Source organism: Gopherus evgoodei, chromosome 19 (genome assembly GCF_007399415.2).
Source record: "Gopherus evgoodei ecotype Sinaloan lineage chromosome 19, rGopEvg1_v1.p, whole genome shotgun sequence".
Classification (NCBI taxonomy): domain Eukaryota; kingdom Metazoa; phylum Chordata; order Testudines; family Testudinidae; genus Gopherus; species Gopherus evgoodei.
Window position 1 is genome coordinate 18240450 of NC_044340.1, and position 16252 is coordinate 18256701.

Sequence of the window (16252 nt, forward strand, 5' to 3'; positions counted from 1 at the left end):
GGATGGTGGGAGAGGGCGAAGGGGGCGTTGTCCTCTATGGTTTCTTCAGCAGTCTCGTTTAACCCCGTGGGGTACATGTTATTGCGTGAGCAAGTATTATTCCAATCACTGGCTATTGAAACGCTAGCTAATACTACTGCAAAAGGCTTTAGTTTAGTTAATCAGCGGCTAGGTGAATTAGCAGATTATTCTTTTCAGAATCGCTTAATGATACAATTTTTGTTACAATCACGGGATTTTTGTGAAACCCTTGTATCTATGTATCCCCAGTTTAAAGATAAGTGCTGTATCTCTCTTTCTTCTATTTCTGGAAACTTAACTGAAGTAATTGATGATCTTAAGGCCTTAGGAACCGCTGTGCGTGAGTCCAGAGAGACCTTCCGCTTCTGGTCATGGCTGGAGTGGTTGGGGCTTTGAGCCTATAAGGCTTATTTTCAATCCCTTTTTGTGTCGCTTGTGGTGGGCCTCTGCCTCCTCTGCCTTGGGTGTGCTTTTGTTAAGGCCTGTGTTCGGCGGATGGTGGGAAGTGCCCTTATTGCCTCGGCTACTGAGAAACGTCCGCTCGTAGGGGCGGATGCTGACTCAGACACTGAGGTTTAGGTACGTGGGGTGTTGTCGGCCGGAGCATGGGGGCATGTTAGACCCCCAAGTGGGGCCCCAGGGCCAGACTACGGGTGCTCCGGCCTCCACCCCCCAACGGATTTTTCCCCCAGCCCTCAGAACTGACACTGGTCACGTAGCTGCTCTGAAAGCAGAACTTGCAACAGGAAAAGCAGCCTTGTGGTCAGCCAGCCTGAAGAGACACAGTTCCCCTCGCGACGGTTGCTTCCTGGGTAGAGATGTTGGGGCCCACTGCCTCCCTTGTATGGGCATATGCCACTCGCGACCCCCCAATTGGCTTATCACAAACTATGACGACAAATTTACTATATATTGCCGGTCCCCTCCCGGGGACGGGCGGAGAGCCCCCGAATTCCTGTCGAAACCGTATCCAGGCCTGATCACCCTGCTGAAGGCTCTCTCGGCTCACGCGTTTCCTGAAGCCTAACCGGTTGCCGGCCGTAATGAAACTTTTGTGGTTTGTATGTGTAAGTATAATTAGCTGTTAAGTATTCTGTACTGGTAGATAAGAGGCAAAGACTGATTCCAGCCGCCCCAAGATTCCTGCTAGGGGAAACCCGTTGACCAGGAACTCTTGAAAGCAAGGGGGATCAGTTAAGCCTCACAATTTATTTAGGGAAATTAGTTGCTGCACTTATGATTACTAATAGCACCAATATCACTTCTACTAACCCCTGGAATGATTTAGATAACTATTGGGACTTAGAAAAATACCAGGGCCAGCTTTTATTTGTAATTGCAGTATTTGTATTATTTGCTTTGGTAGTGTGTTGTAAGCCCCAGATGTAACTGATCGTGTTCTCCCTTATCATTATCTGTGATTCATTTAATAAACCCTTATTCTCTTAAACACTAAGAGTGATTGCTTGCGTGCTCTCCGTCGCTACCCGTGGGCACTTGACACCCCCCCCAGGGCATCCAGTGATCGAACCTCCGCCCTACCCCAACGCTCATTACCCGGTAGATAACGGGCACCTGGTGGCCATATTGGTGGAGCAAGGGGCGAGAGTAATCAGTAATCAACATAGGTAAGCTGGGGTGACTGTCCAGTGGAGCAGGGAGATGCTTGGCATGCCAGGGGGATGCTCGGAGGGGTCTTGGGTTGTAGTGTGCCTATATCCGTGGAGAGACAGCAGGGTCTGCATAGCTCTATGGGGGAGGTGCTTGTGTTCACCAGGGCCAGTGAGTTGGGGAGCTGACCCTCCTGCAGGCATGGACAAGGCTTCCTCACACTAAGGACAACTGGTAGTGAGGTGCCTCTCACCTGCAAACCCCCAGAAAGGGTCTCAGAGGGAAACAGTGGGGGAAGAGGCTCCAGGAGTGCTGCCAGAGATAGGGGGCCCACATGTAAAGAATAAAAGCTTCCAAAAGGAGGCGCAGACACGCCACACTGCTGCAGCAGCTTTGTGGTGAGATGAATTAGCAGAGTTTTGCTCCTCCTGGGCAGCGTGGCCCCAAAGAGGCTACTGCAGTATGTGTCAAACCAATGGGGGGACTTGCTGATGAACAATCATGACACATCCGGCACATTCCTTAATGTTTAGCCAGCTTCTCTGCCTTTCCCCTAAACGCAGCTTGGAAAGAACCTACGCCACCTCTGACCTTTTCCCACATTCGCCTCATGCTCATCGGGGGCACTTGCCAGCTCTCATTAAAGGATTTGGGCCAGATCCTACTGAAGTCAATGGGAAACCTGTTCATTGATTTGACTGGCCTTTGGATCAGGCTTCACTGGGAATTAGATTGAATCCCAAACGCTGAACTGTCTCAACAATTGTCTGTGCCCTGGATGCCTGGTGCTCTCTGGCAGAAAACTCCATTCCATGGATTTTGTTGTCCCCAGATGCCTTGGTCTGTAGTTGGCCCAGACAAAGAGATCATCTATTTCCTTGCACAGGAGCAAAATATTCTGTTCCCATCAATTTCTGCTCATTGCTCCTTACAACATCTCTCTGTGGCTTTTTAAAGGGTCTTTAAATTACCCTTCATTTGGGCCAAAAGGAAATGATATTCTCAGGCTTTGATCTCAGCGATTTAGGCCCATGGTCTCCATTAGAAAGAAATGAATATTTCCTTCCAAGGGGTGGATTGCTGGGCTGGGTTACAGAAGGACCCGTGCTTGTGGATCCCATTGGCAGTGTGAGACCATATGTACTGTGGGGTAGGAGCTGTGCAGGAACGTCTCAATGCATAGTCCTAACCTGCAGCTCACTGTTGGCCCAGTTCCAAGAGCCCTCAGTGCTCATTGACATCAGTGGGAGCTGAAAGCCCGCTTAGCCCTTTGCAGGAGGCTGCTGTCTGTGTCTCGTCTCTGCTCTCTGTGCCACATCTCTGTGTTTAGCCATCTGTGTCTAGCTACTTGGAGGTGCCGAGCAGTACTCCGGACAGACGCTGACTGAAGGGATTAGAATTGCCGCTGGGAATGTGAGAGTCAGTGGCAATGTTTCTTCTCATCTCCAAGTGCATGAAAACTTCAGGAACCCCTTCCCCTGCTTGGGAAAGCCCGAACCTGCTTCTGAAGCCAACACCTGCTTCAGCCTGTTGCTATGGAGTTGCCTTTTGACTATGTTGCATGAGTCATTGCAAGACTCTCAGATACATTCTCCCATCACCATGGTGTAAATCTGGAGCAGCTCCACTGAACTCAGTTACTCTGGATTTATACCAGCCTATCTGAGAGCAGAAATGCTCCCCTGACTCCAGCACAGGGGGCTGGAGGAGTTTGAAAGGTCCTTTCCCTCTTACTGCTGCTTCTCCTCCAACCCCTGGTCTTGCTCCCTTCTGGAGCTTGAGTGGCTGTGCTGTATTCCAGAGTTATTGGGACAGTAAATCACATGTCCTTCATTTATCCGTAGGCTCACCCATGCAGTCAGGAGCAGTGAGTGAAAAATTCTGTCTATAGCGGTTGTACACAGCTTGTCACCTCTCTGAGGCAGACTGTCAGTGCAGTCTTTCCAGGGTCTATATTCATTGCAGAGTGGGCCAGTGTGACATCTCAGACAATCCTGGATGGATAGTCCCAGAGCCTAGGACAAACTGTAGCCAGTAGCTAGAAGACCAACTCCTATGGCCTAGCAGAGATTGTCAGCCAGCTCTGCATTTGGTATTACCACTTAAGAAAGAGATCTTGGCATCATTGTGGATAGTTCTCTGAAAACATCCACCCAATGCATAGCAGCAGTCAAAAAAGCGAACAGAATGTTGGGCATCGTTAAGAAAAGGATAGATAATAAGACAGAAAATATCATATTGCCTCTATATAAATCCATGGTATGCCCAGATCTTGAATACGGCTTGCCAGGTGGTCGCCTCATCTCAAAAAAGATATCTTGGAATTGGAAAAGGTTCAGAAAAGGGCAACAAAAATGATGAGGTGTATGGAACGGATTGTATGTGAGGAGGGATTAATCAGACTGGGACTTTTCTGCTTGGAAAAGAAATGACTAAGGTTGGGATATGTCAGAGGTCTATAAAATCATGACTGGTGTGGAGAAAGTCAATAAGGAAGTGTTATTTACTCCTTCTCATAACACAAGAACTAGGTGTCACCAAATGAAATTAATAGGCAGCAGGTTTAAAACAAACAAAAGGAAGTATTTCTTCACACAACCTGTGGAACTCTTTGCCAGAGGATGTTGTGAAGGCCAAGGCTATAATAGGGTTCAAAAAAAGAACTAGATAAATTCATGGAAGATAGGTCCATCAATGGCTATTAGCCAGGATGGGCAGGAATGGTGTCCCTAGCCTCTGTTTGCCAGAAGCTGGGAATGAGCAACAGGGGATGGATCACTTGATGATTACCTGTTATGTTCATTGCCTCTGGGGCACCTGGCACTGGCCACTGTCAGAAGACAGGATACTGGGCTAGATGGACCATTGATCTGACCCAGTATGGCTCTTCTTTTTCTTGCGTTTTGTTATGTTTATTTTTATTTCATCTTTTTTCCTGCTTGCTGGGGGAGAGAAGTCCCATGCCTGACCTCAGTAGGATTATTGCATGTAAATCAAGAGTAATATGCCCTCAAACATATGGTGTCTCAGTACATCCAGGTGGCTGGGGTTTTTTAACAGGGTGGAGCTGCATTTCTGAAACACAAAATAAGTTGGCACCATCTTTTGAACCTCCAGCCCTGAGTGATTAACAGTGTTAATGCTTATGGCCTTGCTGAGGGTTTACAATGGAAACAGAGCCACTGTAGCACACTGCAGTTTTAACAGCACCACTTGAGTCACTTAAATCTAGACTGGGAAACATTCTAGGTAGCAATTCTCCATGCTACTTGGGACCTAATGAATATTTCCCATCTGTAATATTTCACAACAAATGGAGCTGAATTCCTCTGTGTAAACTTCAATCATAAAGCACTTCCCAGTAATGGCTGTTTGTAATATGCTGCTGCCAGCAGATTCAGTAAGTACAGTGCAAACTCCTTGACTAAAGGCACAGCTCCCTCTGTGATTACGGGTTCACATCAGGCCGAGTTCTGCTCCCACTGACAGCGTGAAGACAGGGCAGAGTTTCACGCCTTCAAAGGATCGCGCCTCCCCTGGTGAAAACTGCTTCTGATTGGCAAAGAGGTTTGATGAAGTGTCTTCTGCTCTGCACCTGATATCTGGAACGTGGTGAGTAAATCAGGGCAGGGGTGGAAACTGACAAAGCAGTGAGGGAAACTGACAAAGCAGTGGGTCAGAGCATCCTCCGGGTGATTCAGAGAATGGAACCTCCCTGGGCCCAGGATTGCTTGTCTGAGAAGAGATGTACGTGCTTTTCAAGTGAGCCGTATGTGGAGATGGGGCTTTCAGCTCTCTGACCCATGGGATACCATTGGAATACTTCCTAAAGGTTCTTTGATGCACCTTTTGTCTTTGCTTTCATGTCTGTTCATTCAGGAGATGCATTCAAGGGACTTCTGCAGTTGCCTCAAATGGAGGAAATAGTCTCTTCAAATAAAGACTTCCCCCAATCTCAGAAGGCAGGAGGATCATGCTTGCTCAACACTAGGAAATTATTCCCAACTGACATTAGAAGTATGTCAGAACTTATTTGGAACTAGGGAGGAAACACAGCCTGTGGTATAAATAGCCAAAAAACTCTCATGTTCCTTGCACTGCCCCTTTGTATTTCTCAGTGTGACTATACTTACACAGTGTCTGACTGGGCCACTTGGAGAATAGCAGCCTACTACTGATGCCAGGAAACGGAGTTACTCCTTTCGTTCAAGCATTAGAGATCTGTGCTTTGGTAGTGAAAATGTCAGATTTAAATTCTGCTGTTTGCCTCTGTGGAGGGAACTAATCTCTAATTAGACCAAATTAACCAGAATGTGCTTTTCCTTTACATTTCAACCCTGAGAAATGAAGGAAACTTTGCTTCTTCCAGTCAAGTTGCATAAAAGTTGGTTGCTCCTCTTTGTCCAAAGGATCAGTCCCAGGAAAGTGAATGTAAACCAAAGCCAGCAAAGCAGAGTGACCAATAATACACCTCCCATCTCCCGTTCGGTGAATTTCAACAACAGCAACAACACAGCAGCATTTCTGAAGCTGAAAGTCCATGGGAATAAGGTGAGAGGAGAGGTAGGGGTGGAAGCAGAGGGAAAGTGCAATGTTACTGTTGTGAAAATGTGGAGACATTTAAAATGCTATTCGATCCCCCCTCCCTGACCTGGGCCTCTCTTGTAACATCTTTGGGCAGATGCTGGTACACGCTCACAGAGATGGATGCCGTGCAGCAAGACTGTCCGCCACCGAAGAGCCTCATGGAACGTTCACAAGCCCAGCAGGGGGAGAGTCGGGGACCTTTGCCATAAATTCCCTTCTCAAATGTGAGCCTCCACGGGCATGCCTACACTGCAGCTGGGAGCGAGTCCCATGCTAGTGGGGCTCGAGCTAGCATGCTGAAAAGAGCAGTGTGGACAGTGCGGCTCGGATGGCAGCTCAGGCTTTCAAGCTCACTTGACTCCCTAGGTCTGAGCTCCGGTGGCTAGCGCAAGTCCCTGCTGGAGCCACAATATCCACACGGCTATTTTTAGCCCCACTAGCATGGCTCTGCCTACCCAGGCCGGGAGCTCACCTCCAGCTGCAGTGTAGACACACCCCAAGAGATGCCGGGAATGAACAGGGAGTGGGAAAGGGCTGGGATTGGACAAACTCTCCTGGAGTCTGGTGCAGTTTTGCTGGAAGTTTTCTCACTCTTCTCCTCCTCCAAAATTTTTCCCTGGAGAGAGGATTTCAGACTCTGGGGGTGCATCCTTAGCCTGCTCAAAGGGCCCAATCCAAAACCCACTGGAGGCAATGCAAAGATTCCTGTCAGTTTCAGTGGGCTTCGGATCTGGCCCCAAATTCATTCCCGGCATCATTCATCTAACTCCGAGAGGGTTTCTGCTGCACAGGCAGAGCCTTTGCCCTCCGTGCAGAGAGCAGTGGCTCCAGGCTGAGGGCACCAGCTTAGTCAGTATGTGAATAACAGGGCACTTGAATTCTCAACCCCCAGCCCAGCACAGCTTCATTTTTAGCTCAGATAAGAAAAAGATTTCTTCTTTAGCTTCCACGGGATTCTTTTCCCCATTAAATCAGAAAAACCAAAGCAGGTAAAATACACATATGTATCTGGTCCCAGCAGCAGCTCTCAGCACCAGGTGAAGACATCAGATAAGGGAACTGTCTGATGTGCTCCTCTGAGTTTTTGCATAGTCCCTAAGTCAGCTGATGGGAGCGATAGCCACTGGCTGGATGCAGAATCATCCCAAGAGAAATTCAGCAGCGGAGTGGGAATCTCTGAAAAGAAAGATGGCAGGGAAGAACGAGGATGATTGTCTGCTACCCCTCGTTCTGTACTGCCTGAGGAGACACATGAGTTGGGCTCTGCTCCTGGGAAATCCAGGGCCAATTCCCAGCCCTGGTCTCTATCCCTCTGGACTGGTAGAGCCTGCAGAAGGCAGTATGCTCAGTCCCTGGGGCAAAGGAGTTCTGTGCCATGGTCTGTCTCCACTGCAGAGTTAACCCAGGTTCTTATGCAGGTTTTAACCTTAGCTTCCTACCATCCACACAGAGGAATCTATGACCTGGGTTTGGAGGTGCTTTAAGCCCGGGTTAGCTGACCTGGCTGGGAGATGGGTTAGATCCCGACCCCCACTTTAACTCAAGCTAGAACGTACTCACTTTCCAGTGAAAGCACAGGTAAAATCTCTCAAATGCTGATAGTCCTCCATTGCCTTCCCATAATTTCCCCCGAAGAACAAACACATTCTCCTGCAATTGAGAGGGAAAGAATCCTAAAGCATCTCAGCACAAAGAACCAGGGGATATGCCCGCAGACCCATGGGCAAGTGCAGAAACAGTGAGGACACACAGACACATGGGTATGGCTAACTGAGGTGCTCAGACCCGGGTGCCAATTACCTGGGTCAACTGTGCAGTGTAGACAGACCCTAAGCAGCAACCATCCTGGCTGTTGGTTCCACATTAACAGGCTTTGAATTTCTGCCCAGGTTTCAAACATCAAGACAGTGACAGTCATGGAGAGCCTCAAGGGAATGGGTGAAAGCTCTGAATCGCCAGCAAGGATCTGGAGATCTCCACACATTCTTGGTGCACAGGACTGATAAGTGACGTAGCGTGCACACAGCACGCCTCCTGCACTCACCCTAGGGAACTGGTCTGGTGACAAAAGGTGCAAGACGCTCAGCTGTTCCTTCCGCTTGGCATTTCACTCTCCTGGATCCTGTGCTTAAAGAATCAATCTTATTTTTCACCCCTCCTCTCGCACTCCGAGTATCAGGCAGCAGAACCCTGACTGAACATCACTGATTCTTCAAATTCAACAGCCAAACAGACATTATCCGCATGGCATTATCATTGCTGGCAGAAGCACTGTGTGCTGGCCTCTCAGGGCACAATCCTAATACCGGTGGGGCTCACTAGTTTTTGGATTTTGGATTTCTTCACCAAAAAATCCTTGGATGAGCTGTGCTGAGTTCTGCAGTCTGGGTTTGAGTGCCCCTGGGGTTTCGGGGGAATCCATTCATAACAGTGTGGCTTTGCTCTGAGATTTCCTTGGGCTCATTCATGCAAATGCTACTCAAATCAAAGCTGAAAGAAACCAAGCTTTGCGCAGAGAACCCTGTGAACTGTAACTGCTGAATTTCCCCCCATGCGAACATTGACCACGTGCTCTCCCAGCTAACTGTCCCTTCTGTTTTCTCCCTCCTGCTAAGCTAATTGCCTTGGGAATTCTGGATCAGGAGACTGAATGCTATTCTCTCCCAGAGAGAATGAATCCTGCATTGTTTGAGGCTGACTCCTTTGCGTTTTGTTTAGATCTTCCATTTTCTGGGCTCCTCCTGGCCCACTGGAGCATCTGAGCTCTTAGCATGTGTGTCTCCCTGAGCAGTGATCTCTGGGCTTACGTGGGTTTTGCATTACTAGACTTGTCTGGGCTCACTACCGTCAAGTGCAGGAATCCAAACATTGGATCTGCCTCAGAGCCTGAAACAGCAGCTAAGATTTTGCTTTTCAAAAGGCAAACTCATTTTGAGGATGAATAGCAACTGGCATCTTGGCTTGGATGAGATCTGAGGCTTTGAATCGGACAAGCATTGCGGAGAGTTTGTAAGATTAATTAAACTGAAATCCTGTACAGTTTCCTCCTGGGGCTGTCCAGCTGTGACAGGCTGAATGAAAGCACTCAGGACACTACAAGGGGGATTTAAAATGTCTTGTAAACACATGCAGCAAAATTCTTCGTCACAAGAGGGAGAGACTTGAAAAACAGCCTGATGAATCCCCAAGCCGTGAGGCTGACTTTCTAAGGGCTAGTTCTTGTTCTGCATGCGTGCAGCTCACCTCACTGGGTAAAACCCCAAAAGAAGAACTTAGCTGCTGCATCAAAAAGAACTCCAGGAGCGTACAGCAGCACACGGACTGACTCTGGCTCCACACCAACATTTAAACATGGAGGAGACATCGGTCAAAGTGACACAGTGCAGTGGAAGGCACCCAGGTAAATGGTCCTGGCATAGTGTAGAGCAGTGTGGGAGAACAGTTGGAGGACTTCCAAGCTAGTGCAAAGTATAGATGCTCCCACAGTAACATTGATCTGCAGCAATGCAATCCTCAGTTAATTTAATCCACTTTCAAAGTGCATTAGAAACTACATATTAACAGGCCGTTTAATATGCTTAAAGAGTTGCATCCTGTGGAGGCAGGTCATTTTAATTCACACTCCACCACAAAACAAATGTTCAATAATAATAACAGTAAGGGCTGATCAATTGGCATCCTTTCATCTGTGACAGACAGTGGGAATTGCAGCCTGTGATGTAGATGGTTTGCAATGTCTCATGTGACTGAATAGTCCAATTTGAAATGTGTGATCTTTGGCAGTTATTGTAAATGTATGTATCTTGGTTGGGAGCAGGGAGACCAGCGTATCACAGGCAGGAGCAAGCATGCCAAAGAACATGGTCACGTCTGCCAATAAATAACCCCTTTGTGATTGGACTCAGCAGACTTGGTTGATTAATGGGCAGAAGTATTTGTTCCTGTTTCATTTGCAAATATGGTGCAAAATTAACTAAGTACCTTATTTGACAAACCATGGGCCAGACCCCTAGAAGGTGTAAATGGACATAAATTGATTGGCTTTGATGAAGCTGTGCAGCTTTCCATATTTCACCTGCCCTGCTTGTGACTTTCAAAAGCGAGAGATTGTTTTGTTCCCAAGAGAATAAGTTAGAAATATGATTGTATTGTACAGAATCCAGTAAGCTTTTTCCTAAAATGACTAAGAAAACATTGTATCCTTCATAACTGCAGCTGTCGTTCAGTATTGATGTAATACGCGAAGGAATATTTCAGCATCGGGATTGATGTTTGCAGTCTCCTGCTGTTTGTTTCTGTCCTGCATTTGTATTTTGTAATAGCTACATAAAAAAATGGAGTGGAGCTGGTCAAAAAAAGACGGTTACTCACCTTTGTAACTGTTGTTCTTCGAGATGTGTTGCTCACATCCATTCCAGTTAGGTGTGCGCGCCGCGCGTGCACGTTCGTCGGAAACTTTTTACCCTAGCAACTCCAGTGGGCCGGCAGGTCGCCCCCTGGAGTGGCGCCGCCATGGCGCCCAATATATATCCCTGCCGGCCCGCCCGCTCCTCAGTTCCTTCTTGCCGGCGACTCCGACAGTGGGGAAGGAGGGCGGGTGTGGAATGGATGTGAGCAACACATCTCGAAGAACAACAGTTACAAAGGTGAGTAACCGTCTTTTCTTCTTCGAGTGATTGCTCACATCCATTCCAGTTAGGTGACTCCCAAGCCATACCTAGGCGGTGGGGTCGGAGTGAGAAGTCGCGGCATGGAGCACTGCAGTTCCGAAGGCCGCATCCTCTCTCGACTGCTGGACCAGGGCGTAGTGGGAAGCAAAGGTGTGGACCGATGACCAGGTCGCTGCCCGACAGATTTCCTGGATGGGCACACGGGCCAGGAAAGCCAGCGACGACGCCTGCGCCCTGGTAGAATGCGCAGTCACACGGCCCGTAGGGACATGGGCCAAGTCATAACAGGTCCTGATACAGGACGTAACCCACGAGGATAACCTCTGGGAGGAGATAGGAAGCCCTTTCATACGGTCCGCTACCGCCACGAAAAGCTGGGGGGATTTGCGGAAGGGTTTGGTCCTCTCTATGTAGAACGCGAGAGCTCTACGGACATCCAGCGAGTGGAGCTGCTGCTCCCTGCCTGAGGAGTGAGGTTTTGGGAAAAAAACCGGGAGGAAAATCTCTTGGTTGACGTGGAAGGCTGAGACCACCTTGGGTAGAAAGGCAGGGTGTGGTCTAAGCTGCACCTTGTCTTTGTGGAAGACCGTGTATGGGGGGTCCACCACAAGGGCTCGGAGTTCCGACACCCGTCTAGCTGAGGTGATAGCTACTAGAAAGGCAGCCTTCCAAGAGAGGTAAAGCAGGGAGCAAGTAGCTAACGGCTCAAAGGGGGGCCCCATGAGCCGGGACAACACCAGGTTAAGATCCCAGGTTGGAGCAGGGGGACGGACGTTAGGGAATAACCGTTCCAGCCCCTTAAGGAATCTCGACACCGTCGGGTGAGAAAAAACGGAGCGACCGTCCGCACCCGGGTGAAAGGTGGAGATAGCTGCCAGATGGACTCGCAACGACGATAAGGCCAGACCATGTTCTTTGAGGGACCAAACATAATCTAAGATTTCGGATACCGAAACTTCCATAGGGCGGAGATTTCTCTCTACGCACCAACAGGAGAAGCGTTTCCATTTCGCCGAATATGTGGCTCTTGTGGATGGTTTCCTGCTGCTCAAGAGCACCTCTCTCACAGGCGTGGAGCAGCGCAGCTCGGAACCAGTTAGCCACGCAGGAGCCACGCCGCTAGGTGCAGCGACTGCAGGTCTGGGTGACAGAGGGACCCGTGGTCCTGGGTAATCAGGTCCGGATGAAGGGGCAGGGGAACTGGGTCGGCTACGGCCAAGTCTAGCAGCATGGTGTACCAGTGCTGTCTGGGCCATGCCGGGGCCACCATGATCACACGAGCCCTGTCTCTGCGCACCTTCAGGAGGACCTTGTGAACCAGAGGGAACGGAGGAAACGCATAGTACAGGTGGGTCGCCCACTGGATGAGGAAGGCATCCGCTATCGACCCCGGCTCCCTGCCCTGAAAGGAGCAGAACGCTTGGCACTTCCTGTTCCCCTTGGACGCAAAGAGGTCCACCCGGGGATAACCCCACCTCCGGAAAATGGAGAGAGCGACGTCCGGTCGAAGGGACCACTCGTGTGACAGGAAGGATCTGCTCAATCGATCCGCCAGCGTGTTCCGTACTCCGGGAAGGAAGGAAGCCCTGAGGTGAATGGAGTGGGCTACGCAAAAGTCCCAGAGTCGTATCGCCTCGAGGCACAGGGAGGAGGACCTGGTGCCGCCCTGCTTGTTGATATAATACATGGTCGTCGTGTTGTCCGTGAACACGGCTACACAACGACCCTGAAGCTGATGACAAAACGTTTGGCAAGCAAGGCGGACCGCTCTCAACTCCCTCATGTTGATATGTAGCCCCACCTCCTCCTGGGACCATAGGCCCTGCGTCCGCAGGGTCCCTAGGTGGGCCCCCCAGCCTAGATCTGAGGCATCCGTTGTCAGGGATACCGAGGGCTGAGACGGGTGAAAGGGAAGACCCGCACACAATACGGACTGGTCCACCCACCAGCCGAGGGAATCTAAGACCTTCTGGGGGACTGTGATTAACATGTCTAGCGGTTGCCTTGGTCTGTAATGACTGATAAGCCACAGCTGGAGAGGCCTCATGCGGAGCCGAGCATAGTCGGTCACAAAAGTGCACGCCGCCATGTGGCCTAACAGGGTTAGACATGTCCTCACTGACGTCAACGGGGCTGACCGCAAGCGTTGAACGATCGCCGCCATGGTCTGGAACCGCTGCCGAGGCAGCGAGGCCCTGCCCACAGTGGCGTCCAGGACGGCCCCGATAAATTCCACCTTCTGAGTGGGCCTCAGGGTGGACTTGTCTGTGTTTATCAAGAGGCCCAGACTCGCAAACATGCCGGTGATCACGCGGACATGGCTGTACACCTGCTGTTCCGACGTGCCCCGAATCAACCAATCGTCCAGATAAGGGAACACGTGGACACGGTTGCGCCGAAGATGCGCCACGACAACTGCCATGCATTTTGTAAACACCCTCGGGGCCGTGGACAGGCCAAACGGGAGGACCGCAAATTGATAATGACGAGCCCCCACAACGAAGCGGAGGAAGCGTCTGTGGCGTGGCCAAATGGCAACGTGGAAATACGCGTCCTGCATGTCGAGGGCGGCGTACCAGTCTCCCGGATCCAGGGATGGAATAATGGTCCCCAGGGATACCATGCGGAACTTCAACTTCACGAGGTATTTGTTGAGTTCTCGCAGGTCGAGGATAGGCCTGAGGCCCCCCTTGGCCTTGGGGATCAGAAAATAGCGGGAATAAAACCCCTTGCCTTTCTCGTTTTCGGGAACCGCCTCTATAGCTCCTTTGCTGAGGAGCGTCCGCACCTCCTGCCGAAGGAATTGCTCGTGAGAGGGGTCCCTGAAGAGGGACGAGGAAGGAGGGCGGGAAGGAGGGAACGAAACAAACTGCAGGCGGTACCCCGTCTGCACCACGCTCAAGACCCAGCGGTCCGATGTTATTTGGGACCACGCCGGGAGGAAAAACGAAAGGCGGTTGGAAAACGGAGGGGAAGGATCCGTAGGGGAAACTGTTACTGCGCCCTCGAGCGCACCTTCAAAATGAAGGCTTAGGACCAGGCGGGGGTTTTGAGGAGCCTTGGTTCTGCCCCCCTTGGTTCCCCGACTGCCTGCGCCTCCCGTTCCTGCCGCGGCGCCTGTAAGGGTCCTGCCGCTGGCGGAACTGGGAAAACGGCCGACGGTGCTGCTGTTGCTGCGGCCTAAAGGGTCTACGCTGTGTCACGGGGGTGTGCATCCCGAGGGACCGCGCAATGACCCGGTTGTCCTTTAAACTCTTAAGTCTGGGGTCTGTCTTATCGGAAAACAGGCCCTGGCCTTCGAAAGGAAGATCCTGTATCGTGTGCTGGAGCTCTGGCGGAAGGCCGGAAACCTGCAGCCAGGAGATGCGACGCATCGTAACTCCTGACGCGAGGGTACGGGCAGCCGAGTCCGCAGCGTCCAAGGAGGCTTGCAAGGCCGTGCGCGCGACCTTCTTGCCTTCGTCCAAGATGGCCGTGAACTCTTGGCGAGCATCCTGTGGCAGCAGCTCCTTAAATTTGTCCACTGCCACCCAGGAGTTAAAGGCATATCTGCTCAGCAGGGCCTGCTGGTTAGAGACCCTGAGCTGCAGCGCCCCAGCCGAATACACCTTACGGCCAAGGAGGTCCATCCGCCTGGCTTCTCTGGATTTGGGGGCCGGAGCCTCCTGGCCGTGACGCTCCCTATCGTTCACCGATTGCACTACCAGTGAACCGGGAGTCGGGTGAACATGTAAATATTCGTACCCCTTAGAAGGGGCCATGTACTTCCTCTCGACTCCTTTCGCTGTCGGAGGGATGGAGGCCGGGGACTGCCAGATAGTATTGGCATTGGCCTGAATGGTCCGATAAACGGCAGGGCGACCCTGGTGGGAGCATCGGAAGAGAGGATGGTAACAATTGGGTCCTCTATCTCCGAGACCTCCTCTGCCTGCAGACTCAGGTTTTGAGCCAATCGCCTGAGGAGGTCCTGGTGCGCCCTGAGATCCAGCGGGGGCGGACTGTTGGAGGAGGTACCCGCCACCGCCTCATCCGGGGAGGAGGATGATGAGACCCCAGGCACAATAGTGTCCAACTGAGGGTCTTCCTCAGCCCTTGCCTCTGTCTCCGGAGCCGCAGCGGAGTCCTGCTGTTTGGACCCTTCGTCCCCTTCCGGGGAGGGAGGGGGGCGAGACAAAGAGGCTTCAGGGGCCCTACGCCTTCTTGCAGGCCGCACACTGCTTGAAGCCTGGCGAAACAGGCATGAGCCTGGCGCCCGGTGCCGGGAAGGGCTAAGCCCCCCGGCCAGGAACTACTTAACAGCTATTTACTAAACTATCTACTTAACAATACTAATTAACAACTATCTATAGAACTAGAGATAAGCGATAAACAAGCGATAGAAACTAGGAGAGCTAGGGACGTGGAGGACAGCTATGCCGCGCTCCACAGTTCCAACGACCGACACGGCGGTAAGAAGGAACTGAGGAGCGGGCGGGCCGGCAGGGATATATATTGGGCGCCATGGCGGCGCCACTCCAGGGGGCGACCTGCCGGCCCACTGGAGTTGCTAGGGTAAAAAGTTTCCGACGAACGTGCACGCGCGGCGCGCACACCTAACTGGAATGGATGTGAGCAATCACTCGAAGAAGAATAGGTAAATGCCATGACAGTCCCCTCCTCCCCCTTCCTTTTTTCATCAGAATTATTAATTTACAAAACCAGCTCTGTCTGTGTCACTAGCATTTTATTGAAGGTAAACAGCATTGTAGAAGTACACGTTATTTTCCTACATAAGTACAAAGAGAGAGCTCAGCAGCTACAAAAGAGAACAGAACAGAACAGGATCGAGGCAATTTAGGCTCTGAGTAGGCTTGGCAGAATTCCTTTCTTTTACGTTTACAATTGTGATGGATAAGCTCAATGTTTATTTTGAAGCCTTTGTTCTCTGTTTTTCTCAATTAAAATTTTCACAATTGTGGGAAATTTGAGGGGGGGAGGTCGGACAATAGGGGCTCAAACAATGGTTATTTCATGACAGTAAATGCTGACATTCAAAAAGTTAAAGCTTTGTCATTGTTAAAACATAAATTGTCACCATCCCGGGTCAAAATGTACAAAGTAACTATCCTTAAATTAAACCCTAACAAGTTCTCAATCAGCATTTTTCTTACTTTGCCTAACTGTAAATTCTGATTATTATTGACAGAAATAGTTTTCATGGGGTTCTGTGTGTACAGTGAAATCGACATTTATTGACAAAAATCTAATCCTTGCGAGCCTAGTTATGACTTACATTCATTATTTGTCCCATCTTTCTAAAATTATAGCAATGATTTGTGTTTGTTAGTTTTTCAGTAAATTGTTCCGTTTCTCTTCATTCTTAT